Genomic DNA, 23,061 nt, shown 5'->3' on the forward strand with positions numbered 1-23,061 from the left:
TTATTTCATTGTGTACTTGAAGAGACAGAATCTATGTTCTTGCTCTACTCAGGTGATTCCACCCATAAGTCTGCATTATTTTTATAAACAGAAAAAATGCTGTAAGACTGTTAAAAAATAAAGCAAAGAGATCTCAGTTATCTCTAGTTTCTTGACCAACTGTTGAAGTATGCTTTTGAGTGTATCAATATCTGCCTGTATGGGTAAATTTAGTAAGACCACTCTTCTTAGCTTGGCTGCTTCTCTGAACAGAGGTTGGGACAAAAATATGGAGAGCGAAGTTGTACTGCATTTTCTGTTGTTAACATGAGCTTCACCTTCCCAGACAGTTCTGAACCTGACCCCACAGAGGACTTCAAACAGTATTCAGATTTGCTTATTTGATTTTGTTTTTCATTATATTGATTGTAGCTAATGTTTCTCCTCTTTCGGTGGAGAAACTTTGGAGATTTTCTTTCAAAGGTTGCTTTCTGTTTTTGAATGTTACTTCCAGAGAGAGTGTTACATGCAACCATTGCTCGGGGGTTTCTCACACAAGAAACAGCGAAGTTTAGGTTGATTTGTCTTTCTATAACAACAAAACCCATATGATGGACCTAGGTAAAGTTTACACTTTTAAGACTGACTGCTGGTTATGGCTCACTGTCACTGTCAAGGTCATTAAAAGGGCATTGATGGCAGCCTAAAGGACAACACCAAGTTGGTCACCACCTTGGATGATTTTTGGAATGTTCTGAACATCTGATTTTCAAGTTAATGTTTCAAACTTTTGGATTTTATCTATCTGTTCAAGTTTTGAATTTCAGTGCAAATTTCATAATGTTACATTTGGAAAAGACATGTACAAAATTCCAGAATTTTTGGAACTTTTTATTATTGAGAAATTTACTCTAACAGTATGTGGGGGTTAGCTTTGGCTTACTCTGGTAAACAAAAATAGTTGGCATGGCTCAATTCAGATGGGAAATTGAAATGACTTGGAAGAGGTAGACTTTTTATGAGTGATCAGATGTAAAAAACAACAAGAAAACACTACTGGATCATAACGTGATAAACTCTTTATTGTGAATCTGAAGCACATCTCTATTTTTGCTTGAAGAAATGTAATTTCTATTTTTAGTCCTTATCCTTAACCTTAGTCCTTTTAGGATTCTCCTATTTTCAGGGCTATTTCAGGCCTTCGAGAATCTAGTCCACATGACCCCTTCAGATCGCATGTTTCTGGGCCAGGGTTGGTGTATGGGAATCCTTGTTTGGTCCTTTTGGCCTGGAAGAACCATGTAGCCACAGCCTGCAGTCTGGCCACTTCCCCTGGGTCCTGGAAAGCTAGGCACGGGTGCCCTTTTTCCTAAAGCCTCACAGACACATCTCTAATCTTTGAATTGTTCTTCTTTTCCCAGTCCTAGAGGATCTCTTTATGGTCTATGGAAAATCCTGCTTCCTTCTTGTTTTGGTCAATGCCCTTTGTCTCTGCACAAAGATTTCCTTCCACTTCTCTCCTCCACAATGCTAAGTACAACAAAGGCTCATACTCTGGGAAGAATTAGCCAGGAATGTCTGTGTGCTACTTCCTGCTCTGTTTGAATAGTCTGTCAGTTAAGGTTCTACCAGAGAAACAGAACCATAGGAATTCCTTCCTTCTTTCCTTCCTTCCTTCCTTCCTTCCTTCCTTCCTTCCTTCCTTCCTTCCTTCCTTCCTTCCTTCTTCCCTCCCTTCTTTCTTTCCTTCCTGCTGCGTGCCTCCCTGCACATGCACACACACACACAAGGAATTGGCTTATTTGTTGTAGGCAAGCCCAAAATTTACAAATTTACAAATTTACAAATGCCGAGCAAGCCAGCAGGCTGGAAAACTCTTGGGCAGGAGCTGCTGCTGCAGTCTACGGGCTGAGTGTCTTCTCTCTCAGGGAAACTTCAGTTTTACTCTCAAGGGCTTTCAATTGGTTGGATGAAACTCAGCTACATTATCAAGGATAATCTTTACTTAAAGTCATCTGATTGTAGATGTTAACTACATCTACAGAACCCCTTGGACATGACACCTAGATTAGTGTTTGATTGGATAACTGGGAGCTGTGGCCCAGCCATGCTGACACATAAAACTAACCATCACAGATAGAGAGGGGGAAGTGGAAAGAAAAAGGGCAAAATATCAGAGGGGTTGGTTTGGCACATTACTCTCTCCAGAATTTAATAGGTTAAAAACATGTTCCCAGTCCTCAGCTCTGGCAGACATGACCAACAATGACCACAGTCACACTTCCATAACTCAGCAAGTGAGGTCCTTGAAAATGCTCCACCATGAAACTGTCCATGTGAAGGCACACCATGGGCACCTCTGCACGTCAGATCCCCCTGCTGGAGATTCATAATGCAAATCACCATATTGAAAACCCTGAGAAATCCGATTGTAAAAATGCTTGTTTGTCTTTTTAAAAAAATCTGGCTTTTCTCAAACTCATTTTCCATGAAACCTTTTCTTTCTTTCTTCCGTGTAACATCCATCAGCAGAGTATACTTAGGGAAAGGCTGGCTTAATCTCCTCTCCCTAAAGTAATAGCCTAGTCCACTAGGATACTGCTGATGTTTCCCTGATAACACAAAAAGAACAACTTTTTCAATCACTCACTGCACATAGACATTTCCTGCTTTCCTGGTGTTCACGAAAAGTACAAGATTGGCTGACACAGGAAAGGGGAATTTTGCTGCTTCTGTCTTGTGCATGTGACAAAACCTTTTAGGAGATAAACAGTTCAAAGCCCCTTTCACCAAATCTTTGAGCAAAATGGTCTCCAGGAAAGTACTACTTTGCATATCATTTGACATAACGCAAGGTGCCCTTAGGGGCACCAGAACTCTGTGGGAAAGCTTGCTCTTGCACTCTTGTGAGCTGGTGCTCCAGGCAGCAGGGACCAGTGATGCTAGTAATGTGCAATTGATCTCATTTAACAACGAAGTCCTCAACTAATTCTTGAGTGTTGGGGCCTGGACCACAGTGTGTGTGTGTGTGTGTGTGTGTGTGTGTGTGTGCGCGCGTGCGCGCACACGGGAATAAAAAGCTAATAGTTAATAGACTTTTGGGGTAGGATTTGATTTAGTAACAGAGGCCCCTCAAATAATAATGCCTTCAACAAGACTAGGGTTTATTTTTCATGATCAACTAGGTAACTATAGCTGGAATGGGGTTCCAAAGTGCAAGGGAACTACATTCTGCCATTTCTAAGGCATCTCTCTCATCTTATTGTCTAAAATAGCTCAATACCACATCCTCATTCCAGCTAGGAAGGAGGTGGTTATGGTGCTAAGATGAGCATGTCCCCTCCTTTTAAGGATGCAACTCAGAAGTTTCATGTATCACCTACTGGACATCCCTCTGGTCACTAAGCCACATATACCTTCAAGGAGGGGGAGGCTGAGAAATGTAATCCTCATTCTAGGTGGCTATTAACCTAGCAAAAAATTGAGGGTCTTATTATTCTGGAGAGTGGATTTCTGGGGACAAATTACATTTGCCTCGACAGGGTTATACAAAATATGAAAATAAATTTATTAAGCTCTTGACTTTTTCTGAGCAAGGGTGTACCACATACCTTTTATTCCAAGGATTGGACTGAGGGATTTAGAGTATCATTTATACCTATGAGTGGATAGGAACCATCCCAGGATACGAAATATTTGAGGCTGACATTCCTGTTTCTAAAGTCTCCCAAAGTACTTTTATTTTTTTAACAGCAACTTAACCTATTGCATTATAATTACTTCTGAGTGTGGCTGTGTCTGCCTCCCCAATTACACTGTGCTCCTATAGGGCGGAGACTCTGTTCTGTGTCTGACTCATGGTCGGTTCTTAGTAAACACTGTCTAAATCCACTGTAGGAAGTTGACAACCACTGCCATTCCCACTTCTGCCTCCACACTTACCTGAACTCTGACCTTCTCTTGAGAATTAATTGAAAGTGCTGGGGGTGAATCCAAATAATAACTGAAGACTTGGATTCATGGCATCAACTCTGTTCTTGGGATCCCTGGTTGTGGTTGCTTGCTTAACTGGATCTAACTTCACATGGGGAGTATCTGCTCCAGCTTCTGCATACTGTCTGTTCTGGCCATCCATTGCCATGTTATGAACTATGCCAAAACTTAGTGGCATAAAGTAACTGCTCAGTCAGGACTGTCAGTCAGGAATTTGAACAGGGAACAGAGGAGATGATTTGTTTCTGTTCCGCAATGTTGGGACCTCAGCTGGAAGACTCACAGGTGGGGGATGACTCAACATCTGGGTTTAGGATTATCTGAAGGTTTCCTTGCTGTCATTTCTGACAGTTGATGCTGGCTGTTGGCTGGGACCTTTGTCAGAACACCTCCACGTGGTTTCTCCTTGTAGCCTGGGTTTCCTCACAGCATGGTGGCTGGGTACCAATGGTGAGCTTCCCAAAAGAGAGAAGCAAGTAGAAGCTGCATTGCCTTAGTTCTAACTTGACTTTGGAAGTCATACAGCATCACTTCCGCCATATTTTATTCTTTGTGGCAATCACAAAGGCCCTTTTGGTGTCAAGAGGAGAAGAAATAGATTCTACTTTTTGATGGGGTGTTGGTGTTGGTGGTGGCTAGGTTCTAAGAGCACGTGGGATTGGAAATATAGTGATAGCCTTTTCTAGGAAACACACTCCACCTATTGGGGTCATCCAGAGGACCGAGGAGCAAGGATTCCTGGATTCACTGAGGGCTTCTGGCAGGATAGTGCCATCAGCCACATTCCCCTCATTTCGGAGGGTCCTAGGAAGAGTCAAGAGCTTTGGCAAAATCCCTGGTATCCCCCTGACACACTGACAAGCAACATGGGGTGGTGAAAATCTCCCTCAATTATGACTTAAAAGGCCTATGATTTGACTGACATGTGATTTGGACAGGCCACTTGATCTATTTAGGTCTCCGTTTCCCCTCCCTGACAGATAAGAAGTTGTTCAGACGTAGGTCTGCTGTTTTCTATCCCTCTGTAGTAGGGGATTCTTTTCCTTTTTAATACATTTTATTTTCAAACGGAATTTCAGGTGGATCCCAATATGTGAAATGAATAAAGGTCACTGAAAGGGGTATTAGTGGTGTACATGCCCACTTGACCCTTTCCCCACAGAGATTCTCCATGGAAACTCAGCACTCCTCAGAGCACATTTGAACAACCTTGAGCTTTGATTCTGGTCACCAGTGCTGATGTGTGGGTTACTTCCCCACACCAAGCAATTCTTCAAAACCAGCTGAGTGTCTTAAAATTTAACTCAGTTCTGACACTGTCCACCTGGAGATGGCATCAGATTCCACAGGTTAAGGGCTCAGTCTCACAGGACTGCCATCCACTTCAGATGCCAGTTACAAGTCCAGGTTGTTACCTGTGCTTCTTGTGACCAACTGGCTGTAAACCAGAGGTTCCCATGACCCCCTCCTTGGGCTTGGTTAATTTTCTAGAGCTACCCACTGAACTCAGGAAACTAGTTTACTCACCAGATTACCAGTTTGTTACAAAGAGTGTCAAAGGATATGAATCAACAGCCAGATGAAGAGATACGTAAGGTGAGGTTCCAAACAAAGGATCTTCTGTTCTCGTGAGGACTGGGGCCCAGCGCAGTGGCACATGGAAGGGTTCCGGTACCCCAGCTTGGAAGCTCTCTGAACCCCCTCCTTTTGTGGTTTTATTACAGGCTTCATTACACAGGCATGATTGATTAAACCATTGGTCACTGACAACTGACTCAACCTCCAGTCCCTCTCCCCACCCTGGAAGCCAGGAGGTGGGACTGAAAGTGTCAACCTCAATACGCACTGTGGTTTTCCTGGCATGCAGCCCCCATCCTTAGGTGCTTTCCAAGAGTCACCGCATTAACATACACTTAGGTGTAATTGAAAGGGGTTTGTTATGAACATGGAGACACCTTTATGACTCTTATCACTTAGGACATTCCGAGGGTTTTAGGAGCTCTGTGCCAGAAATAGAATGAAGACCAAACATATATTTCTTACTATAAATCACAATTTCATAGCCAAGATGTTTCCTAGGAGTCTCCAGGGTGTGATTGGGGTGAGAGAGGAAAACCCACCACCCAGCTCTCAGATTTTCCTACTGAGGAGTTGCTGCTTCCTTCCGCCTTCTGCTTCCCCGGCTCCCACCTCTCAGCCATCTGTTGTTGAAGGACCGGGCAGGTGTTCTGGATGCCCCAAATCCCACAGATACCTGGGAGAACAATATTTAAAGAGCAGGGACATCTGCTGGTATTGTTGGAATTTGGGGCCCTTCCCTTTCCTGTCACTCGGGCCAGACCAGCCGGGTCTGGGGAGAAACTGGGGACTCTCCAGAAAGGCCTGAGGGCTCTGGAGATGGTGGTCTCCACGATTCCACCTTCTAGGCCTTGGGGGTTACTCTGGCATCAAGAGCCCGCCCCTGGGATCTGAGGGAGGAGTGAGGCCAGGCCTACCCAAACCACATGGATTCCCAATGGGGAGGAAAATTTAAAGGGAAATAACGCAGCAGGGATGCTGCACAGGTGGAAACAGCAGATGCCTGTCACAGACTCAGAGCACTCAGGTGAGGGCTCAGTCCCTGGAAATGCCCCTTATCCTCCCGTTTTTATACTCGGCCTGTCCTTCAGTACCCAACCCACGTCCGTGACACCTGCACACCTGTGCTAGGTGCTCTTACAGTCTTTCCCTTCTTGGATGCTCTCAGCTGCTTTCCCCACCTCTATCCCTCTGCCTCGCTTCCCAGCCCACTCCCACCCCCACTTTTTCTCTCCCACATTCTCTGCTCCCTATCTTTGTCTCTTCATCCCCTTCTCTCTTTAAAAAAATCAATCCACAGAGCGATTAGATTTGCAAATGAGCGGGCAGGAAACTGGGAACAAAGGGAACAAGAGCCGAAGAGAGAGCAGGTATAATTACTGTAATTAACTCAAGCAGCAGGGACACATCCCCTCGTTGGCTGCGGCTGCTGCGAGGTGCTGTGAGGCACCACAGGGGACCCGGCTGAGGGGAGCTGTGCGCCCCCAGGAAATGTGGATGACTCCCCGTCTGCGGGGCTGGGACTCTTCGTGGGGCCCCTGGCTGGGAAGCTCCTCCTGAAGCAGGTGCCTGCGTGAGGATCTGTCTCGTCTCTCCGGGGCTCGGCAGGAGCAGAGAGGAGGAGGGATCCAGGCTCAGAGGACACGATACGATCTCCTGGCTGCAGGGTGGGGCCAGAGAACAGAGTCGCCTCTTTCCTCTTTTACCTGGACACTTAGCTCTTTACCTGCTTCATTACATCCTGAGAGCCTGCTCTGGTCTCCCTGGGATCCAAACATTTCTAGAGACCTTGGAGGAGGAACATCTTTCTGATCCCGTGAAACCATCATATCTGCATCCCCAATATATACCTTCTGTTGTTGATAAAATGTTATCTACCTTTTGAGATATATTTGAAACTAAAGCCATTTCTGTGAAGTCTATACCTATTTCACTCTCTACGGAAGCCCTTGTCTCTTTTATGGACCTTACTTCACTATACCTCCCCTCCAACTCCTATGCTATGGAGAAGGCAGACAGACCCCATCTTTTGATTACTGGAGTTTATCACTTCTGTGGGTCTCTGTCAGTCAGACCCCTCTCACCTGTCAGTGACAGAAACCCTAACTCAAACTGGCATAAACAACAAAGGGAATTTATTAGCTGGAGTAACTGAAGAGTCCAGGGATGGTTGGAGGCAGGCGTGGCTGGATCCAGGGGCCCAAATATTATTACTGGATCTCTCCCCCTCCTGTCCCCTTTCTTCAGTGTGGGTTTCACTCCCAGGCAGACCTCTCCACAATGTAGCCCCAGCATCTCTAAGCTAACATTCCTAGAGCCAGCTATCTTAGGGAGAGGGTTTCTCCTTCCAAAATTTCCAGCACATACCTGAGATTGTGTGTGAGATCATTGGGCTGGACTGGGTCCAGAGCCAATCCCTGAGTTGGGGGAAATGAGGTCCAGTGATTGACCAGACTGGCATTAGGTGCCTGCCCCTGGAATCTGAAGGAGAAGTTGGGCCGGCCCTATCCAAACCACATGGGTTCCCAATGGGGAGGAAAAGTCAAAGGAGAAGAAAAGAACACAGCAGAGATGCTGCACAGGTGGAAACGGCAGATGCCAGTCACTGGTTCAGAGCACTGGTGGGGGCTCAGTCCGTGGAACTGCCCCGTATCAGCCTGTTTGTATACTCAGCCTGTCATTCAGTACCCAACCCATGTCCTCCAGCTCTGTAACACCTCCTTACCTGCTCTGGGTGCCCATAATCTGGAACACTTACCCAAGCGCACACATTTATGCTGCCTTATCATGATCTTTATATTTTCATTTGTTACAGCCACATATAAGCAATAAGATTACAGACCCACTAGGAGCAGGGATGTGACCACCCTTGTATGCCTCCCTCCCACTCTGGTACAGCCCTGGGCGCCAGGACAGCACCATGTTGAACCAAGCACAGAATGCAGATCTGAGAAATGGCTGGGTCACTTAACAGCTGTGTGACCTTGTGGAGTCCCCTTACCTCTCTGAGACTCGGTTTCCATATATAGAAGTTGGGGCTGTGAAAACACCTATTTTACAGAACCATGAAGAACAAAGGAGATAATATGTGTGGAAGTACCTCCCACTCTCTTCTCAGCTAAGCCCGGCCTGTCTTCCTCCAGTTACATGATTGGATATTTAATTACTGGTGAGGTAAGAAACAGGCATTGACCTTCCTTATTTCTGTGATGCTGAGCTCTCCAGGTGTCCCTCTGCCTTCCCAGTCATTTGTTTTTATTTTCCTGGCCACCTCCTCTTACTTTTTCATCTTCCTTTTAGATGATGTGCATGTGCAAGGCCAGTAGCACAGGCTCAGGTCTTGGGTTGCCCCCATTGGGGTTGCAGTTATACCACTTGCTAGAGTGAAACATCAAGCGAGTTATTTTGCCTCTCTGTGGGCCAGTTCCTCATCTGTAAAATGAGAAATCTCAGTAGTGTCTACCTCATGGTGCTGGACTGAATGAGTTAATTTGTATAAGGCACTTAGAATGGGACTTGGTGGGGAGTAAGTGCAATAAAATTGTTAATTATTATTCTTGTTTTAATGTTTCAAACTGATACACATTATACTTCAGCATCAGGGCCAGTCGATCTTTCTCCTTAAAACTTCTCAAGTTCATTCTTTCACTGCTTTCCATCCCTACTCCTAATGTCTTAACTCAGTCCCTCATCATTTCAAGCAAGGATTACTCTCATATCCTTTTAATTGGTCTCCCTCACCTATCTTGCTTTCTAATCTATTTTCCACACAAAAATCTGATCATATGTCTCCCCTGTTTTAAGTCTTTGAATAACATCCCACAATGATCAGGATACAAAGTCCAAACTCTGGGGCATGACATAAAGTGTTTCATAATTTTTTTCTCTTGCTTATTTCTTTAGCCTAATCTATCTCCACTGACCCCTCATGTCTGGACACATCTGCTTTGTCTAGAATGCTCCTTATGTCTGTCTAGAATGCTCCAACTTCCTTTTTCTTTTCTCTTGGCCACTTCTTTGGCATCCACTGAGCCTCAGTTTAGGCATCACTCCTCACAAAGTCTTTCTGGATGTCTAGCCTCTCTCCCCAGGATGGTGTAGATGTCTTACCTAGAGCACCCAGGGAATGTCTCTAACCTAGCAGTTGTCAATTTGCATAATTGTCTGTTTCCTTCACTAGACCATAAACTTCTTTAAGGCAGGGATCCCATGTTTGAATGCCTAGCTCTTGGTACAGTTTCTGGCACCTCATCTGGGCTCAGTGCTTGTTGAATGAATTGAATAATGATAATCCCTACTGAATTTGTCAGGCCTCTTCTGGTTACAAGTGACAAAAACTGGCATTAGGTATAACTGGATCCTGGTCCTCAAATGACATCATCAGGACCATGTCTCTCTCCAGCTCTCGGCTTCACTTTCCGCTGTCTTGGTTTCATTCTTACGCTGGCACCCTAAAAATGACCATCAGCAGCTTCAGTCTATTCACTTAGCAACCCTAGTGAAAAGTTGGTGTTTCTGTCCCAACATTTTCAGCAAAATTCTGGACACTACTCTCATTAGACCAATTTACTTGCTATCCCAGGGTCATGAAATATGGTGATTGGTGAAACAACAGAAATTTATTTCTTACAGTTTTGGAGGCTGGGAACTTCAAGACCAAGGTACTGGTAGATTCTGTATCTATCCACTTCCTAGATGGTCATCTTTTGCTACAACCACACGTAGCAGAAAAGATGATGGAACTCTCTGGGGTCTCATATAAGGGCACTAATCTCATTTCTGAGGGATCCATTCTTATGACTTAATCACCCCAAAGGCTCCAGCTTCTAAGACTGTAGTAACATGCCCATCTCTGGAGCTGGGGGATAGAGTCATGGTCACCTGACACAATGGATGAGTGGAGGAGGGATGTTTCTCCCCAAAGAAACATGGGTTAGAGGGAAACAAAACCAACATTGATGCAGAAATGCCAGGTACTGCTAGCTCTCATATAAACATTTCAGGTAATCTTCACAATGATCTAAAGAAACCCATTCTACAGATGAGAAACCTGAGGCTTGGAATGGTTCAGTGACTTGGCTGAGTCACACAGCTTACAAGAGGTGGAACCAGCTTCTCACTTGGACAGCCTGACTCCAGAGCCTTCCCCCTTTTAAAAAAAAAGATTTAAAAAAAAGGAATACATACACACAGTAAAAACTCCAAACAGCACAAAAAGTGTACAGTGAACGGGTAATTATATTCAAGTCCTGACTCTGATCCCCAACCTCCCCTTTTCTGCCCCTGAGTCATCTACCCGAGAGGCCTCACTTCTGCACTTTATTATGCCAATCCAAAACAGTCTTTCCATCAAGGTTCTATTTTGTCCCCACTTCCTAGGGTTCTACCCCAAGCCCAGTTTATTATGAGGTCTTTCTAGGGCTGGCAGGAACATGAACCAGTTCCAGCCTGGTGTGAAGTCGGGAAATTGTTGGGCACTGCTTTGTGGTGGTTCTTTCCCAGCCTCTGGTAGCTTCTCATGCGTGAGCTGACCCGTACTCAGGCCATGAGAGCCCAGTGGTCGTGGAGAGGACCTTCTGGCAGTAAGCAGGGGCAGTTGTAGGGCCTGCCTCCTTCCTTTCCTTCTCCAGCTGTCAGCGACCCTTCCAGCACTGTCTGCTGCACAATGTCTGAAACTGTTGTTTCCTTTTGTCTTCTTTTTTTTTTTTTAAGCTGTTTAAGGACAGATGGTGGCTCTGGTTCCTATTACTGCATCATGGCCAGAAACAGGGCTACTTTCACCAGGATTTATGATTCCTTCCAGAGATATGCTGTGCATAAACAAATATGTATGTCCCCTCTTCTTTATGTACATGGTACCCATTGCTACAGTTTTGCCCCTTGCTCTTGTCACTTGTTATCCCACAGATTGTTTCGCATCGGCTGACCTCACTCTTTTAAAGGCAGAGCCTGTACTCCTGACTGCTACTCTGGTCGGCCTCACTGAATGACGGCTGAGTTATTATTGGCTGTAATTGATGCTTGGTGAATAGTCGACGAGTTGAATAAATTATGTTGAAACTGCACCCAGGTGGCTGGGCTCTCACACTCTGATGACTGAAGGGACTGGGACATGCCATGTTCAGTCTGGGGTCCTTTGTATTCCAGACCGCTCCGTCCTCTCCTTTCATGTCTCTGAAGAGGTTCTTCTTGCTTTCTGGTCTGTGGGAGGCTGAGGCCTAGTAATATTTAAACCCTAGCTCTTGTCTCTTGTCTCCCATTTCATAAGAATCCAATTTTTATGATGAAACCAGATCCACTGTATGAAAAGAGGCGCATGTGTACCTATTCAGGGAAACACTGTGGTATAGAAGTGTGCCTGGACGGTGCCTGGTACCTAGAAGCTCAGCAAATACTTTCTGGATGAACTTGGGGCTCACTTGTGTCTCATGCATTTATTATCCAGCCCCTCTCCCCTCCAAAAGTTCTGGTTGTCTAACATCTATTCAGGGTCTACTAAGTGATGCTGTCAAAGATGAGTAAGTAGAGATAATTCATCAACTCATTAATAGAAATAAAGCATTTGAAATACCCTAAATATTCATAGCAACAGAATTTTGTTAAATTTGTGAAACAGAGTTGTTAAATAATGGTGAACGATTGGTATATAGCATTAGTATTACCTTAGGCTGTTTGGGCTGTAACAAAACCATCACAGACTGGGTGGCAGTTAAACAAAAATTTATTTCTCACAGTGCTGGAGGCTGGGAAGGCCAAGATCAGGACTCTGGAAGATTTGGTGTCTGATGAGAACCTGCTTCCTGGTTCACAGATGTCCATCTTCTTACTGCGTTCTCAGATGGCAGCTGGGCTAGAAAGCTCTCTGGGGCCTCTTTTATAAAGGCACTAATCCCACGCATGTGGGCTCCACCCTCATCACCTCCCAAAGGCCCCACCTCTTGATAGTGTCACACAGGGGCATAGGATTTAATATGTGAATAGGGGGCATAAATATTGAGTCTACAGCAAGTATATAGCTCTTAAAACTGTGTGTGTGTGTGTGTGTGTGTGTGTGTGTGTGTGTGTGTGTGTGTGTGTGTGTGTGTGTGATATACAGCTTAACATGACCCCCAGATGCAAGTTAACCACTTCATCTGGGCTTTAGCTGACTTTCTCTTATCTCTTTGGAAACTAACACAGCGTGAAGTACAAGTTCACGATGTAACATCTCTTAGTTCTCACAGCAGCCCCACAAAGCAGCTTTATTTGCCTCATTTCTACAGAAGAACTAGTCAAGGCCATTTAGCTAATGTATGGAGGAACTAGGATTTGCATTCATGTCTTTCTGAACCTAAAACCTCAGCTCCAGCTGTCCGAGGGGCTAAGATATTTTTCCCAAAGTGTGCTCTGCTCCTACCAATTGTTAAAGGAAAATGGTTCCCTGTTCTCAAGGATGTTTGCCTTTATGTTGTGATTTAAAGTGGGAGACAGCTCACACAGTACAGGTACACCTGGCTTTATTGGTATTTATTCACAGTTACTGCTTTTTTTTTCTTTTTTTAACAAATTGATGGTTTGTGGCAACTGTGAGCCAAGCAAGTCTATTGGTGCCATTTTTCCAACGGCATTTGCTTACTTTGTGTCTCTGTCACATTCCAGTAGTTCTTGCAATATTTCAAACTTCTTCATTATTATTACATTTGTTATGGTGATCTGTGATCAGTGATCTTTGGTGTTATTATTGAAAAAGATTACAACTTGCTGAAGGCTCAGATGCTGTTTTGCATTTTTTAGCAGAAAGTGTTTTTTAATTAAGGTATGTACTTTGTTGTTTTTTTTTTTTTTGGACATAATGCTATTGCACACTTCATAGACTACAGTATAGTGTAAACATAACTTTTATATGCACTGGAAAACCAAAAACATTGTATGACTTGCTTTATTGTGGTATTAGCTTTATTATGGTGTCCTGGAACCGAACCTGCAGTATCTCCAAGGATGCCTGTATTTCCTAGTGTCTGCCTGTGGTTGGGAGAGGAGGTTTTAACAGATGGTGGCTGGGTTGACACCTTGGTAAATAAGGTAGTCATTTATACAACCTGCCTGGGTTGCAGAAATTTGGAATATCAAGGTGAGGAGGGCTTCAGAAAGAATGATTTAGGTCTACCTCTTCATTTTACAAATGAGGAAATTGAGGCAAAGGGAGACTGCCTTATCCAAGGACACCACTTGCTTTGTCTGAGAGAGAACTAGAACTTCCTGACTCCTAGTCCAGTGCTCTTTACTCCTTACGCAAATAAGAGGACGGGTTTTTAAATTTCCTCGCAGTCAGTGAGTGGTTTTATGTATTATGTGTGTTTTCCCTCTGTGCATTTCTCTGTGTTTTACCTTGTGTTCTTACTCTCTTTGTCTCAGGCTTCCTCCTGACTGTATTTAAGTTCACGGCAAAATGGCAGGTTGATCCATAGAAAAGCGGGAAAAAGAGTTGAGCAGAAGGGGCCTTAGGATGTAGGACTACAGCCTTGCATCAACTCTGATGGGGATAGCTGTGCATTAATGCACACTGTGTTTATACTATGTAGTACAGGTAAGAGTGTACAGGTGAATCGTATCAGGGATGCTTCCTGTTTAAAGACCACCATGGCCATGGTGGTCACCCTTAGCCTTATCTGTTCCATCTCTAGAAGTTTATCTTACAAAGATGTGTGCATAAGGATTTTTTAAAAAACATTGTCTTCAACAGCAAGGGACTATAAACAACCTAAATATCCACTGAAAGGGGGATGGTTATAAAAACCATGGTACATCCATACAGTGGAGTATACATGAGATGCAACATGGCAGATCATATGGGCTCACATGGTGCAACCTACAAAATGTATTAAGTGAAAAATAAGATGCGTGTGTCTTGGTTTGGGTTCCCTGAAAAGAGAGCCTCAGACAAGGACTTGGTGCAGGTAGTTTATTTAGGAAGTGATCCCAGGAAAAATAAATGAGAGAGTAAGACAGAAAATGCAGATAAAGAGTGTATACTGAGTAGTATTCCATTGTATAAATATACTACAACTTCTTTATCCAGTCATCTGTCGATGGACATTTAGGTTATTAAGGGATAAATTGGGAGTTTGATTTTCAGATACTAACTACTATATATAAAATAGATAAACAAGAAGTTTCTACTGCATAGCACAGGAAACTATATTCAATATTTTGTGGTAACCTATAATGAAAAAGAATATGAAAATGAATATATGTGTGTATATGTATGACTGAACTATTATGCTATACACCAGAAACTGACACAATATGGTAAACTGACTATACTTCAATTAAAAAAAAAATGGGTGTATACTGAGTTGTTGCTATAGCTAAGGGAAGCCCAAATAAGTCCAAACCTTTGGAAAACACACAGAATGTCTCCCAGAATTGTCTGTTTTGGTAAGAAGGAAGGCTGGGGCATTTGTTAATGAAGCCTGTCCTGCATTGGTCAAGGTTGTTCTGGGGTCTTAACTGCCTCCTCCTATATCTTGTAATATAAAAGATTACCTAATTGCATGTAAACAAAAAGTATATATGTATATATATACACACAAAAAATGTGTATTTGTGTATGTATAGCTACATAAATATCCATGCACAGATATCAGTAGAGAGGTATATTCACACACACACACAGGCGATTTTGAATAATGCATAAAATCACTGGGAATAGTGGTTACTTTTGGGTAGGGAGATGGGATATTTGGAGGCCTGGACATTTGGTGTGGGAGAGAGCTAATTTTTCAATGTCTAGCTTTTTGTAATAATCACTGTTTTATATGAATGTATTTTTTAAAAAAAAGTTTAATTTTGTTGAGGTATAACTTACATTTAATAAAATGTACCTATTTTAAGTGTACAATTTAATGAGTTTCAATGAACATATACACCCATTTAACCACCACTACAAACAAGATATAGAACATTTCCATTGAGCTGCCAATTGGCTTTTTGAAGTCAGTCCACTCCTCTCACCCTAGGTAAACACTGATCTGCTTTGTGTCACCTTAAATTAAATCTGTCTTTTCTAGAGTTTCTATAAATAAAGTCATACACTATGTACTTTTTTTGTGATTGGCTTATTTTGCGCAGTATAATGTTTTTGAGAATTATCCATTTTTTTTAATCTCAATAGTTTGTTCCTTGTTACTGCTGAGTAGTATTCCACTGTAGTGATGACAATTTTTTTTACCATTCACTTTTTGATGGACTTGTGGGTTGTGTCTGGCTCTGAGTTTTTATGAATAAAAGTTATCATGAAAAAGTCACAAACACTTACAACAAGGCTTTGTGCAGATACATATTTTAATTTTTATACCACTCTGGTAATTTTTTTTAAAGTTTTTATTTTTTTGTTTGTTTTACTTTTGTGGGGGAGGTTATTAGGTTTATTTATTTTTAATGGAGGTACTGAGAATTGAACCCAGGACCTCGTGCATGCTAAGCAGCTCACTCTGCCACTGAGCTATACCCTCCCTCTTTTAATTTTTATTGTGTAAATACCTCGGGGGTTGCAGGGTCATGTAGTAAGTGAATATTTATTAAAAAATTGCCAAAGTTGCCTAAAGTGCTATATTATTTTGCATATCTACCAACAAAGTAGGGAATTTCCAGTTGTTCCACATCCTTGCAGTACTTGGTATTATTTCTTTTTTTAATTTTAGCTATTCTAGTGGGTGATAGTAATATCTTGTGGTTTTAATATGAGTTTCCCCAATGAAGTGGAGCATATTTTCATTTGCACATTTGCCATTTGTTTTTCTTTTGTGAATTGTCTGTTCAAAATTTTTGCCTATTTTTAACTGAGTTAATATCTCAGTATTATAAAGAGTTCTTTATGTAGTCCAAATACAAACCTTTTGTTAAATGTATGTATTGCATATATCTTTTTCTTGTCAATGGCTATCCCCCACCCCACTTTTTTTTTAAATGCTGTCTTTCAAAATTTAGGAAGCTTTATTTATTTTTTATTGAAGTAAAGTTGGTTTACAATGTTGTGTTAATTTTTGGTGTACAGTGTAGTGATTCATTTATGCATATATATATATTCTTTTTCAGTATAGTCCATTATAAGGTATCAAATATATATACAGTAGGACCTTGCTGTTTATCTGTTTTATACATAGTAGTTAGTATCTGCAAATCCCAAAATCCCAGTTTATCCCTGCCCACCCCTTTCCATCCTGGTAAACGTAAGTTTGTTTTCTATGTCTGTGAGTCTGTCTCTGTTTTGTAAATAAGTTCATTTATGTCCTTTTTTTTTTTTTTTGATTCCACATATAAGTGATACAGTATGGTATTTTCCTTTTTTTCCTGGCTTACGTCAGTTACAATGACAATCTTCAGGTCCATTCACATTGCTGCAAATGGCATTATTTTATTCTTTTTTATGGCTGAGTAGTATTCCATTGTATAAAAATAGCACAACTTCTTTATCCAGTCATCTGTTGATGGACATTTAGGTTGTTTCCATGTCTTGGCTATTGTAAATAGTGGGAGGCTTTAATTTTGATATACAGTCAGCCCTCCATATCTTCAGATTCTGCATTAGCAGATTCAACCAACTGTAGAAGGAAAATATATATTTTTTAAATTACGGAAATTTCCAAAATGCAAAATTTGAGGGCACAGGCAACTAATTACATAGTTTTTACGTTGTATTTACAACTGTTTACATAGCATTTACATGTATTACATGTATTACACTGTATTAGATATTATAAGTGATTAGAGATGTTTTAAAGTATTCAGGAGAATGTTTATAGGTTATATGCAAATATTACACTATTTTATATAAGGGATTTGAGCATCTTTTTTTTTTAACATTTTTTTTAATTGAGTTATAGTCATTTTACAATGTTGTGTCAAATTCCAGTGTAGAGCATGATTTTTTAGTTATACATGAACATACATATATTCATTGTCACATTTTTTTTTTCGCTGTGAGCTACCACAAGATCTTGTATGTATTTCCAGATTTTGGTACCCACAGGGGGTCCTGGAAACTATTCCCCCATGATACTAAGAGATGACTATAGTACAGTGTATTAGTTTTTTTTCCTTTTGGAGTGTATACTTTTTGTGTATTATCTAAGAACTCTTTGCCTATACAAGTGTCATAACATTTTTCTCTTATGTTTTCTTCTAGAAGTTTTTAGTTTAGCATTTACATTTAGGCTAATGATCTATTTTAGATTAATTTTTGCTTATAGTGTAAGGCAATGTTCAAAGTTTATTTTCTTCCTGGGATATTCAGTTATCTTAGCAACATTTGTGGAAAATCCTTTCCCATTGGATTACTTTGGCATTTTTTGTCAAAAATTAATTGACGATATATGAGTGGGTCTATTTCTGGACCCTTTATTCTGTTTCTTTGATCTACATGTCTGTCCCATAGTAATAACACACTGTCTTTATTATTTTAGCTTTATGGTAAATCTTAAAATAATGTAGTTCTCACACTATTTTATGATGTGGTGTAGGAGGTAGTCCAAGTCTTCCAACTTTGTCCTTCTTTTTCAGAGTTGTGTGGCTATTTTATTTTTATTATTTTTAACATTCTTCATTGAGTTATAGTCAGTTTGGCTATTTTAAATCCTTAACATTTACATACAAATTTTATTATCAGTTCATCAATTTCTATTAAAAGACTTAGTGACATTGTGATTGAGATTACGTTAAATCCCAATACATCGGGGAATACTGACATCTTAGTAAGATTGTGCCTTCCAATCCATAAACATTGTATATATCCTCGTATATTTAGGTCTTCTTTAATTTTTTTCAATAATTATTTGTCATTTTCAGTGTGGAGGTTTAGCATATATTTTGTTAAATTTATCCACAACTGTTTTGTGTCTTTTGATGCTGTCACAAATGGTATTTGTGGTAACCAGCCTCCAGATTGGCCCCCAATGCTCCTTCCCTCCTGGTATTCATGCCTTTTTATAGTCTCCCCCACAACACACACACACACACACACACACATTATACCAGGGTTGCTCTGTGTGACCAATAGAATATGGCAAAGTGATGGAATGCCACTTCTGAGAGTAGGTAGTAAAAGATGTCATGGCTTCTTCCTTGCTCTCTCTTGGACTACTTGCTCTGGAAGATATGGGAACAGCTTTTTTGGAAGGTCTAATGTGAAGGCCAGATACCATGATAAATGAGGAACTGAGGCCTCCACCAACAAGATGTGAATGAGTGATCTTAGAAGTGGATCCTCCAGACCCAGTCAAGCCTTCAGATGAGAGCAGCCTTGGCCAACATCTTGATTGCAACCTCCTGAGAGACCCTGAACTGGACCACCTGGTGAACCTACTCCCAGATTCCAGGCTCTTTGAAATTGTGTGGGGTAACAAGTGTTTGTTGATTCAAGCTGCTAACTTGGTCATTTGTTATGTAGCAATTGAGAACTAATACAGTATTTTAAAAAATTAATAGTATCTATTTTATTTTAACTTCTAATTCTTTGTTTCTAGCATTTAGAAATTCTATTTAAAAAAAAATATAGACCTTGTATCCTGTATCCTTCCTAAAAATCAGCTCTTTGGCAGATATTTTAGGCCTTTCTACAGAAGCAAGCATGTCATCTGTGACAAAGTATTGCTTCTTTTCAAATCTGGATGCTTTTTATTTATTCTACTGCCTTATTAACCTGGTAGGACTTTAAGGATAATGTTGAATAAAATAGTGAGAGCAGATATTCCTGCCTTGTTCTTGATCTTAAGGGGAAAGCCATTTAGTCATTCACTGTAAGTATGATGTTAGCTGTCGGTTTTTCAGAGATGCCCTTTGTCAGGCTGAGGACATTTTCATCTGTTCTTAAGTTACTGAGAGGTTTTAAACTTTTTTCCCCTCAATTTTCTGTCATCAATACTAGATTCATAGTTTTATTATAGTAACAAATAGTTGTTACAGTGACATCTATACACATACAGAATTACATTTAAACTCATATAGAACAATATTACACTTTAAGTTGTACTTGAAATTAGAAGATGAAGTATAGCTTAAGCTTAACAACAAAGAAAAGAAAAATAAATGAGATAAAAATAGAGTTAACAGTAAAAATAAAAATGTCCGTTCTTGTACAACATTTGGAAACTTTTTGTTAGAAAGCTACATCTTCTTAATCCGATTATCTAATCCATTAAAATATGGGTGGCTCAGTGTTATTTTGCCAGAAACTTGTTTGATAGGATCATAAACTAATGTTTTGAAAGGAAATCCAAGACATTTTCAACCAAGTTTTTGTCATGGGGTGCTAGACTTCCTGGTTTCCGTATGGGAAATGTATTCTTATAGCCTTGTAAAGAATCTGCTTCTGGCCACACTTCATCTTGGGGATGCCCAAAGCTCTGAAAATTTGGGAGAGTTGATCAACTTCCAAATCCCCATGGAAAAGAGGCTTGTTAGTTGTTAATTCTGCAAATAGGGTATCTATACTCCAAATGCCAACTGGAGTTGAATAGTGAGCTGAACCCAGCAGTACTTCTGGAGATCTATACCAGAGTGTTACTACCTCATGTATTTATACCCTAATAGGTATTCCAAAAGCTCTGGTAAAGTAAAATCAACTAGTTTAATTGTTCCTTTGTTATCAACAGATTTTGAGGTTTTAAGACTGTGAGGAGCTCTTCTAGAGTAACAAAATACAATCCCTTGTAGGATTTGGTACATATAGCTCTTAACAAGTGAGGAATCCATGAACAGACCTGGAGGGATAGAATCCAAATATTTCTTGAGATGCAAGGAATTAAAAGATGAAATATAACCTGGTTTCTTGCATAACCACATCTTGAAGAGTGACTGTATTTTGTTGACAAAGTTCTTCTAAAAGAGAAATTTTTTGAATTGCAGTACTGAAATGGTTCCTTTTTACTTTCTAGTCTGATTTTCTTCATGGCTACCGCTTGACCTGCAGTTTTGTGTCTCCCTTTATACATAGCTTTGTAGATACCTTCTCTACCTTTATCTATTTTGGTATAATCTTCTGCAATTACTCAGTAGGAATGGTAGATCCTGGCTTATTATTCTGTGATGATCATGGGTGGGGTTGGGGCTGTTGGAGAAGTGGTGGAGGCAGTGGTGCAGCTACCATATCTGTGTTACTTTTTCCTCAAATTCCAAGAGCCCTTATTATGTGTAATTTTCTAATAATCTTTCTAAGTCTGAGATAATTACATACTTTTTCTTTTTTGTTTTGTTAATATGGTGAATTACATTTGATTGATATTTGAACTAGCCTTGCATTCCTGAGATAAAGTCCACATGGTCATCATTTATGAAAATACTTGATTGTTTTTGAAAATATTTGATGAATGCTTTTCTATTATTTGAAGCATACCTGCATTTCATCTGAGAGAGAGACCAGGAGACTCTGCTCCCATTGACTAATGTTGGGATCACAGTGGTTCCTTGGTGCTTGAAATAAGTGGGTAAGTGGGTTTTTATAATCCTCTGAGATCCTTGGGGAAAGTGTCCAGACTGAGACATGTGAGAATCTTGGTAGACTGTTGGGAATTTCCTGCCCCCTTGAATCAGTATATTTGTTCAATCAAAATTCAACTTTAATTTGGAGGAGAAGCTGAAAACTGGAATAGTGAGTAGAAGAATAGAGAAGGAGGACTGCTGGTAGAAACCTCAAAATAGGGAGAATATTGAGATACTGACTACCCTAAAATGACAATTATTCACTACTGAAATCATGGCCCTTATGGATCAGAGTCACATCTTCAGGATCATTTTACAGGATTCCTTTAACTGCACATTCTACTTTCCTGAGAAGAGTTTTTAAATTGCATGTTGTCCTCCATCTCCTTAAGTTTTCAGTGACACACCAGCACCCAGTGATGTTTTAGCATACCTTTGCTTATGTGTTGGTGCTCCATGCAGCTACCTGGCAGGCCCACTCCCTAACCTTCCTCTTAGTGCTTTGAGCTCAGCAGGGATTGGATCAGAATTTGTTGAAAGTTCAGTGTCCCCTTCTTTGAGACTCTAGGGAGATGGGTATGAAATATGATAACTTATTTTCACTCAAGAGCATTAAGCCCAGGAGAAACCTTTCTTGGCCTGCCTCAAAGGCTGGGGTGAGTGTCTGTATGTTATGAGTAGGGAGACTGAGACATGGGATTCTGAAAAGGAAACTTCAGTGAATGAAATCATAGGAAAGAATCTGGGTGACTCCATCAAGTCCCAAACAGCTGCCAACTTCTCAAGGTTAACACGCTGAGAAGGGCTAGAACCACTTGGCTTTCTGTTTCTTTCCCAGGGATATGGATCTTGGAGTCTGTGAAAATAGCTGGTGAGCAGAGCAGAGCAGAGCAATGTAGTCTTTCTTTCTCTATCTTCTGTCTCGTTTTTCATTCTCTCTCCCCATCCCTTTCTAACCTAGACTGGGACCATCAGATGACAGAAGAGTTCTACTTTAAAACAAGTGCACTCAGGTATTTATAGTAAGGAAATGGACTGAATGAGCCAGCTGCTAAAAATAGGTCTGACTTAATCCATTCAGGAAGATTGTGGCCCAATGCATTTAGGGATAAAATAAATCAATTCAGATCTAATATTTAGAAAATATAACCCAGATTAGAATGGTTGGCCTCTTGTGAGAAATGCTAGATTTTTTCCAAATTGGCAGTAATGGTGGGGATAGGCTTTTCAGGCAAAAGGCTTGACTCAGCCTGGACATCAGAATATCTTCTCAAGTTTGTTCTAATTTTCCTCCAGAAAAATTGGTCTATGTTCTCTAAGCTTTGCACTTCATATATTTCAGTGGAGCTTCCTGAATCTATAAGGGAGGTTTGAAGCTCTGACTTCTTGCTGGGGAATACTAACTCTCTTATCAATTGTATAGTAGATACTCATTCAATTTTCCCACATGGGTAAGTTCTTTAAATGAATGAACACATGCACAGCATTTATTGAGCACTTACTGAGTGCCATGCACCATGCTAGGCTCTTTTCATGCTATTTTATTTAGACCTCACTATAACCCTGGCATATGCTATGCTTTTTGCTGATACACAAACTAAGGCTCAGCTAGGATTCTCCAAAGCCATGTTGCTTGTGAATAGCAGATTGAGATTTGAACTCGTATCTAACACAGAGAATAAATATGGAGTCTTGCAGTATTTTTGTAGTCCTCTTGGAATTTTATTCTGGGCTGTGCACGTATAGGCCTTCAATTAGTGTTTATTTATGGTAAAGGCTTTCTTGATTACATCTCTCATTATCCTTTCCTCCTTTGAGTTCAGTAGCCTACTTGTACCATTCAATTTCATATCTACTTTATGTTATCTTGTATCATCCATCCATTGTTAGGAATGTGTTAAGTTGCAAGGATAAAAACCTCAACCAATGTGATGGTTAAAAAAAAAATCTTTGCAAGTTCTTTGATACTCCTCCCATTGAGAACTGGCGGCTGTGTCTCCTCTGTTTGAATCTGGTGACTGCTTCAGCTGAGTACTGCAGAAATAAGACTGTGAT

At 40.9% G+C, this 23,061-nt stretch overlaps 1 protein-coding gene and 1 pseudogene across 1 annotated transcript in view; one reads left to right on the top strand and one right to left on the bottom strand.

Annotated features, from left to right (window-relative positions):
* The window catches only part of NRXN3 (neurexin 3), a 1,622,198-nt gene that overhangs the window by 34,960 nt on the left and 1,564,177 nt on the right, over window positions 1-23,061 (top strand). Inside the window, exon 2 of the mRNA XM_032482446.1 lies at window positions 20,916-21,011. The gene's annotated coding sequence lies outside the window, so the exon portion shown is untranslated. The remainder of the gene's footprint in view (window positions 1-20,915; window positions 21,012-23,061) is intronic.
* Window positions 19,693-23,061, bottom strand: part of LOC102524017 — a 33,392-nt pseudogene continuing 30,023 nt past the window's right edge.

The sequence above is a fragment of the Camelus ferus genome, chromosome 6 (genome assembly GCF_009834535.1).
Source record: "Camelus ferus isolate YT-003-E chromosome 6, BCGSAC_Cfer_1.0, whole genome shotgun sequence".
Taxonomy (NCBI): Eukaryota; Metazoa; Chordata; class Mammalia; order Artiodactyla; family Camelidae; genus Camelus; species Camelus ferus.